The sequence below is a fragment of the Sciurus carolinensis genome, chromosome 3 (genome assembly GCF_902686445.1).
Source record: "Sciurus carolinensis chromosome 3, mSciCar1.2, whole genome shotgun sequence".
In the NCBI taxonomy this organism is placed as follows: domain Eukaryota; kingdom Metazoa; phylum Chordata; class Mammalia; order Rodentia; family Sciuridae; genus Sciurus; species Sciurus carolinensis.
Window position 1 is genome coordinate 148,488,598 of NC_062215.1, and position 9,383 is coordinate 148,497,980.

Below are 9,383 nucleotides of genomic sequence, written 5' to 3' on the forward strand. Positions count from 1 at the left end.
CAAACAATGAGCGCTCCTAAAATTTAAATTAAAAAAATGGATCCAGATACCTTTAATTCATGTGATTTAAAAAGGTTCAATTTAAATTGGGTAAACAAATGAAGGTAAAATGTCTTTAAAATTATTTAATGTACAAGTCTAAATATTCAAACTAACAAAATGTTGATGTTTATAAATTGTCTAGTATAAATTGTTTATGGAAATTTTCTTCAAAAGGAAAGAGAATGGCAGATACTGCTCAATACACTTGTGTGATATCTTGTTTTTTTACAGTAAGATGAGTGAATTAGATTTGACATGTATGGGATTACTCAAATGTGTTTGTTAGAGACATTGGATTAATTTACAAAGTTAAAATGCTAACTGTTAAATAACATTGAGTACTCTTAACTCCTTAAATTCCATGGGGTAACACACTTAAACATTATTGGTGTGTTCATAGATTGGTAAATAAAAAGGGCTTAAAATTGCTTTGTGTCATCACTAAAAACAAGGTTACTAAGAGTTAAGTCCTAACAGGTATAATTCTGTACACAAAGGAATTCAAAAATTTCAACTGTGTTTCAATTAGAGTACTGTCATAACATAAAGTATTTCATATTATTAAAGTGGAATAATTTATCTAAATTCAGTAATTTCATAAGTGCTGTTTCAAAATGTGAACAAAAGGGGGTCAACTGATAGGAAAGAGAAAATAAAAGGTTCTAGATATGGAAATATATTTAGTAGAAGGGAAAAGAAAATGTTTCTGGGTAGGAAAGTGCTTGTGTGATGAAATACATGAGGATTTAAGTAAGTGCTAGGAAAGTCTGTGTAAATAAAAGTCAGATTTCAACAAGTTTGTATGTAACTAAGTGGGTTATGTTTATGAGATAATCAGTTAAAACTAATTCAGGTTTTTCCTCAAGGTCAAATTATTAATGGGCTGACATAACCAGAGTTTAATCTATATTTTAAAATGATAAGAATTTCTTAAAAATACTAATTTATACTTAACATTGTGTCTGTCAAGTTTTATTCTTTAGAACAATGAGTCTTTAAAAATTAGGGTTTATACAATTATGGTTAAACAACAACTGTTAAGAGTATTGTACTATGTTACAGAGTCTAAATTTTTCTTTAAAAACTAAACTTGGTTAATATAAAAATATCAAGGTAATTGTGAAGTGATCACTTTTTTTTGTATATTAAGCGTGTTTATATCCTCCAGATATACAAGTCTTTAAAGCAAAAAATTTATCAAGCTACTATTCTCCAAACTAAACTTGTCTGTAATGGTAATTTTAAACTTAAAAGAATGGTAAATTTTATGGGGGATTTGAATGTTCTATAACAGGACCTATTATCAATAGAGTATATCTAAAATTTATGTTACTTTTTACACTGAGATAAAAGTTTAAATGTAAATGTATTTCTAAAAGTTGGTGAGAATTGACTTCTTTAAAGGTTAGTATAATGAAGCATGAAACATACAAGGATTTTGCCACACAAAAGGAAAGTTAAAAGCTCTCTCAGCTTCTCCTTGATTTATGTTTTGTATGTATTATAAAGACTAACATTCACATAGGCTTAGGAAACAATACATGTAAACTTTGTAAAATGATATTTTAAAAAGAGGCAATGATCAGCTTCAGAACTAGAACACTTTACCTAAGATGTGTGAAGAGCCCAGCCTTACCTGAGATAAGGCTCTGCCTCCCACCTTACTGCATGTTAGAGTGGCCCCCAAATAAGTCAAACTTCAGCTTATTAAAGTTATAGTCAAAAGATTGGTTTTTGTTGTAAAATTACTGTGATCTCAAACAGGGGATATAATACATAGCTCAACCAAAATTCAAGATAGCTATTACACAAACTAGGTATGTTTTTACTGTTGTTAATTCCATTTTGTATTTTTCTTGTAAACTCTAACTGTTGCCTGATAAATGTTTTGCAGAAGTACTGTTTCAAGAACAAACAACCTAAATTAGAGATAATAAATCATCACCTGTAGAACAGATAAGATAATATAAACACCAATTAAATAAAAGGGGGTAAATGACTAAAGTTATAGACATTGAAGTTAAATCCCAGTACTCTTACTTTATGACTGGTGAGCCTGGCTTGCTGGATGGTTAAGATCAAACTTAGAGATTGAGATTAAAATACGGGCCTAGAAAACCAGTATTTGGTCCTTTCCCTCAGAGTCAGCCTGAATCCAGGGAGTAAGAGAAATTCTCTAAGGAGCTTTGCAACTCTGGGTCACCAGACCTCCCGATCACGGAGATTGATGAGACCAATGGAGGATGAAAAGCCAATCAGTGCACCTGCTACAGAGGAGGGTCACTTAAAAAAGGGAGACATCCCTGATGCTTCCAAAGGAAACCACCTCATCAAGAAGACCCTACCTATTGAATGGCACTAAAGGAGCTAAGAAACTGCTCTCAAGTTCCCCATGAGTGACCCCTGTGGGAACTCAGCTGGCTCTTTAATAGACAGGAACAAGTCAGTTTGACCAGCTTGATCTTAAACACCTAGCAAAACAGTTAAAACCAATATACAGCCATTCTTAGGCATTTAATAAACAATAGTTAAATGCAACTTAAGAAGTACACTTGTGTTAGCCCCCTAGAATAAGTAAAGACTGAAAGCTTTAAGAGAGATTCTTAGGCAGATGTGCCTGATAACTATCAAGAGAAACTGCCAGAATCACAAATTTTTAGTCAGTTTAAGGTCTACAGATCTTCTTAAGCTACACAGGTAGGCTTAATCTATTTGCTAGTATGATTATCTAGCTTAAGTAACAGAAATATAGAGATCTCTACTAAACACAATTTATACCAATAAAAGGATAATTTATAAAAATCAGATGACATTAAGTAGCTTAACTACATTTTCTGGTAACATCAATGACATTAAGAATTAAATGGTGTATTTACAGTCCTGATAACTCTGACAATGTTAAAGTTCCCAAATAAAGGCCTTGTCCTCTGCAACCTTTGTTAGGCCTTGTTATGGGAAAAACTTCTCAGTTCTTCCACCTCCTGGTTAGAGATTATTGACTTCTGTCATCTTCATGATATTCACTGACATGTTCCAGATGCTGCAACATTTATTTTGTATTAATCTCATTTCAGTACTCATGTCTTTTTGTTTCTCTCTTATAGAAGCACCCACCCCCAGATGACTTTACAACCTGCTCTTCCCCAAACATACTTCTACTGTGGACCCCTTGATTGACCCAATTTCTAAAAGGGAACTCCAAACTGCTTGCCCCACGCCACCCCCTTCCAGCAGGAAGCAGCCAGAGTGGTCATCACCCTTTTTTAAAAATTTTTAAAAATTTTTTATAGCAGTAAGGAATTCCTAAGACTAGAGGGGGGAAATGAAGCCAGAATTGGGAACAGGCAGTTAGTGTAGAAATAGAGAATAGGGTCAAATCAAGGAAACAGAAGTCATGGAAGCCATGAAAACCATCAGACTCAGGGAAGTTGGAGACCACCCTGGGAGATTGGAATGTCAGTGTCTCCAGAACCCTTTTGGTCACCAAGGTTACCTGCCTAACTGCTCCCCCCAAAAAAACTGTAGGCAGGGAGTTGCTAATTAATGCCCCCTGGGCCCCTACCTGCCTGAATTCTCCCTGTGGCCCTTCCCCCTGCCATCTCCTTCTCACCTTCTTTGCTATGTCACCGGATCTCCTGGGCCTTGTCACATAGGCAGGAAGGAGAGAGATAAGGGTCTGGAGAGCAAAAGAGACCCTAACCTATAAAAGACATAGGGCGTGCTCACTTCTTGGGACTCTAGAACATCAGTCATGGCCCCCCTTCTCTCTCCTGGGAGAGGTCTGTATTGTTACTACTTTTAAATAAAATCTGCTTAATATATGCTTGCCTTGGCAAACTTCTCTAATGTAATACTTCAACACCTGAGGAAACAGAACTTACCACTGGTAAACAGGGGTAGCAATGTTAGTTCCAAAAATTATTGCTCTATGTTTTCTTTGTTTACAATTAGTATAATACCAGTTGCCACACCCTTTTTCCATTCTTATATTTTCAGTGTTTGAAATGTGTCTGTTAAAGGCAGTGTGTTTCTCAGTAAAAAAGTCTAGTATCTTCCTTAAAATTATAATATGTAATCTATTTTAATTTACTTATGTATTGCCATAATTGGGCCTAAATCTACTATCTTCCTGGTTGTTTTCTATTTGTAGCATCAATGCACTTTTCTCTACTTTCTTAACTTCCTTTAGATGAATTAATTAATGTTATATATTCCACTATGATTCAACCTCCCGAATCTGAAAATATAAATCCAAATCCTCCAAAATCTGACACTTTTTGAGCATGGACATTGATGCCACAAGTGGAAAAATCCCACCCCTGACTTTATGTGATGGGTTGCAGTAAAATGCAGATGCACTAAAATATTGTAGATAACTACCTTAAGGCTACATGTATCTGAGATATAAATGAACTTTCTGCTTGGTACCTTCCCAGGATATCTCACTATATATATATGCAAATATTCCAAAAATCCAAGAATATCCTAAATCTGAAATACTTCTAGGATGAGGGAAACTCAACATATATTACCCCATTATTAACTTGTTAATTGTATATTCTGATAATACATTCTTTTGATGGTTACATTTGAGCTGCACTGTCCAAGGTATGGCCACTAGCCACATGTCTGTTTAAAACAACTTTACTGAGGTACAACTGATATACAACAAATGGCATATAATGTAAATGTATAATTTGATAGTACATACACACGCACACACACGCACACACACACACACACACACACGCACACACACACCTATGAAACTATCTCTGTAGCAAAGATATATTTCTTACACCCTTTTGAATCCCGTCCTTTCCCACCTGTATACTTTTTAGGCACTTAGTGCTATAAATTTCCCACTAGACTGCTTTGCTGTCATGCCATACATTGTGCTAGTTTTTTTTTTTTCTTTGTAATTCAAAAATTACTACCTAATTTCCTCTTGATTTCTTTTTAATACCTTGGTTATTTACAAGTGCATCATTTGGTTTTCAAGTACTTTGGGAGATTTTCCATACATTTTTCTGTTGTCCAGGCCACTGAAAAATTCCTGACTCCATAGATATTCTATTACTCAATGTAAGTGCTAAAGGATGAGATGCAGACCTCAATGGATTCAGAGAAGCCTTTTTTCATTCAGGGACTCAGGTGCTATTTGGGGCTCACTCCCCAGATGGGAAAATGGCCCTCAGTTACAGAGGGGATTTTGGTTTTATAGGATACAATGAGGATGATGTAATCATTGGAAGCCAAGCACGTGCAGTTTTGATTGTCAGGGGTTAGTTGTCCAGGTTAAAACTTTAATTTAGGAGGGTAGTTGTAAAAATGTTGAAACTCTTTTTTTGTCTGGGGAGATAAGAGTCCAGAGCCTGAGGGATGAGTATTCAAATCTTGCCCATTGTTATTTGATATGCCTCCATTTAGGACTAATTTGCCATGGAGGAAGGTCAAGGTTTAGGGCCCAGCATTAGTATCTGCCCCTTTCCCCCAGGGCCCATTGTTATCAGAAAAGGATCTGTTGGGAGGTTAATATTTGGCTAGTTTTTCTTCTCTCCTCCCAAGCCACACCTCTCTCCATTTTTATTCGGGGGCTACCTTACAGGAATTTTATTTTCCATAACCCTTCACCCAGAACCATGGGTAATTTATGTCAGTGATCATTGCCAGAGAGAATTTCATACCATTTGTGATATATTTTTTAATAATCCCACCAGAGGGCAGCAAGTAAACAAGAAATTCTATTTAAAAAGTTCTGATTCAATTATTTATAGGTCCAGGCAGGTGAAAAAGGAGGAAACTGCAGAATGTAGGGGGCTTAGTGTTAGTCTTTAAAGGGCAGGGAAAGAAGACTGGGGTGAGCATCAAGAGGAAAGTGTACACAAAACTGCACTATGATCTAATAGCTTACACACACACATACACACACGTACACACACAGACTCTATACCTATGGGTAGTGATTGCTATAGAATTTTATATTCTTATTATAGTTTTGCATTTCCAATTTATTTATGGTTCCTACATAAGACTTTCAAAATTGGAAAAAAATGATAATGATCACATTTTGAGCATGGTCCTAGGACTATTTGTTGAAGGTGTTAGGTCGGGACTTGAGCGGCTACATGAGAGAGAGCAAAACAACTGAGGCAGCAGGTAGCACACCAAACAGCAACCAATCAAACAGGGACAGATAAACTCTGCAGACCCTTATGTTCACCTATCACTCAGCAGGACCCCCACCTATTCTAGCCTATAAAGACCCTGGGAAGCTGGGGCCACATGCGATTTTCTCCCGGTCTCCATCCTGATCTGTACCCCAGGGGGCTGGGAATTTTGCCCAAGAGTCAAATCCCAATAAAGTTTGCTTTGGCCACTTTCTGCCCACTTTTCTTGTCCACCAACCCCTGTCCTCAAGCTTACAGGTTCCCTGAGTCTGATCTAATTGACACATCCTGTATTAGGAAAGACAGATAAATGGGGAACTGTGTCTCAAGAGGAGTGAGGGGGAAGCCTCCTACTTGGTAAGAAGGGCAGAGAAAATGTATATATCCTAGCCAAAAGGCCTCAGATCCAAATTGCAGTTTTATTTTAAATTAGCAGAGGTCATTTGAACTATACAGAGACCAGGTACATTTGATTAATAAATATAAGCAAAGGAGAAGAATGAAGATACCCATGACCATCAAAACTGAGTTTGAGTTCCTTGACAACAGAAAGGCATTTAGAAGGGAGAAATACCTGTTTGCAAATGGTCTAACTCAAAGCAGTGAACCATGACTTTTTCAACAACCTTCAAACTTTTTTTCACATAGCAAAAAAAAAAAAAAAAAAAAAAAGCTACTGACCTTCTGTTCTGTAAGATATTTCCACCAAAAAGTAAATGATTAAATGTGGGAGTAAAGGTGATGAATATAGAAAATAAACAATTCCTGAAGGTTCACATAGATCTTTCTTAGAGCACATTCTTCCCTCTGATTTCCCCACATTTTTTCCTCTGCAAAAACAATGCAAAACATACAAATGAACGAACAAGAAGAGTGACATGGTATAGTTTTTCAATTAAAGAATGAGTTTAATGGAAAAACACTGTCAGGTATTTCTACAACTTCTCCCTTTCATCTTCAGAGTCTTTGACTTTCTTGATTATGATCTTGACCATTTGGCTTCTTTTCAATGTGTTCAGCTTCTTTCCCCCAGTATAATCCTTTTCTCTATTTTTGTAACAACATCTAGCAAGGTCTAAGAGGAAAAAAAAAAAAAAAAAAAAAAAACCAGAAAAGTCAGAAGATTGGACTGATGTTGGTTTTCTAATGTAAGATTTGTATCAAAATACTACACACATACTGAAGAAGTTACAAGTCATAAATGTACATCCTGATAAATTTTTTGGCTGTTTAGACTTACTTTCATTTCTTTTTTTCCTCCCTGAACTAAGAAAATCACATCTTTTCCCAAATGCATACTCATCCCAGGAAAGCATGCTGGTTGGTAGTCATTAGTTTACTTGTGTATCAGTGGATGGTTCTGGCTTCATCTTAGCCCATATAGGTAGAGGTTAGAGTTGAGATTCAACTCAACTCTGAGAGTCTTCAGTCTCTGCCAATGCTGCCTGTGGGTCAGCTTTCTGCAACCATCAAGTATAGAGACACACTTACAGCAGTTTGAGGAAGTAGCTCTAAGATGGTGGCTGTCATTGGGCCAAGAGGTGGTGCATAATTAGTGTTAACATGGCGTGATCTCTCAAGACCTTTTGCCTGATTGGTTGATGTCTCTTCTGGGCTCATGGTCAACAGATGTTCCTCATTCTTTCTTGATTGGTACCGTGGTGCGTGCTCCAATCGTGCTACTTAATCCTAAGCTGATTGGCTGCTTTAGTGTATATAAGACATTCTCTTCACCTGGGAGGAGAACGCACCTCTAAGAAGCAGCAGACCTCTAAGAAGCAGCTAGACCTCTGAAAGCATAGCATCTCTAAAAGCGAGCAAGCCTCTCTTCCTCTATAAACTAGGGAGCAAGCAAGCAAGCAAGGAAGCAAGCAAGGAAGCATAGCAGAGAAAAATAAAGAAGTAGTTCATTCCCAGTCCGCCTCCGATAAATTCCCGCGGTCTCGTTGCTGCAGGCAGCCAACAATCAAGCAGGAGCTTGGATGTTAGGCATGACATGGGTTAGAATGGGAAACATTGGAAGACACATTATTCAATCTGATCCAACGATGTTGATAGAAACTCTGGGAACATTGGGGAGTAGCCATTTCTGACAGAATGGGCAAGAACTTAGATGAGAGAGTTCTAGTCTGGGTTAGTCTGGGTGGGCCTCTTGGAGGAAGTGAAATTTAAAGGGATCAAAGTAGAGGGAGAATTCCAAACTGGGCAAAACAGGGCAGGGGACAAAGGAGAAAAGGTTGAGGGAACAGCATGATATCCTCAGGGACCTAAGGCTGAATGGAAATTGAAATGACCCAGAAGTCCTGAGAAAGCTTAGGATCTTTGGGGACAAGTGAAGAAATATGTCCTAAATACGTGGCACATGGCTTACATTTTCTAAAGTTTATTTTTTAAAATAACTTAATTTTGTTTATTTTTTAATGTGGTGCTAAGGATTAAACCCAGTGCCTCACATGTGCTAGGCAAGTACTCTACCACTGAGCTACAACCTCAACCCCCAAAGGTTATTTATGAGATAATTTTGGAGAACATCTCAGCACAGGTGATGCTGAATCATTCATTCTCTTTACTGTTCTGAAATGCATTTCTCCTCAACTGTTAAGTATCTTCATCTAATTTTGATACCAGTCTTGGAAATCAGGATTGAGCCCTTGTTGTTCCTGGGTGTTGAAGATTAAATATTTGAGAAACATTTCAAGTGAAGCAAGTCTTAAAGACAAGCAGTCAATGTAAATAGGTAATCTGGGCAGATCTGGAAAATGGAGGCCAGTTGGGGTCCCCGAAGTTGGAACCACCCCTGGGTTATTGGAGTGTTAGTGCCTCCAGAGTCCCTTGATTGCCAAGATTACCTTTCTACACTGCCCCTCCCAGAGGTCATTAATGAAGCACCCCTCGACAGGAAGCTGCTAATTAATGCCCCCTGGTTGCCACTCCCTTTCTGCCCCATCACTCCACCTTGGCCCTTCCACCCCACCTGCTTCTCACTTTTTGGCCACCCCACCAGCATCTGCTGGGCCTAGTCACATAGGCAGGAAGGAGGGAGATAAGGGGGAAGAGGGCAGGAGAACAAATAAAACCTAAAATGTATAAAAGGGGCAGGACACTCTCACTTCTGAGGATTCTAGGACACCAGCTATGGCCCCATTCTCCCCCTGGAAGAAGTCTGTGTTA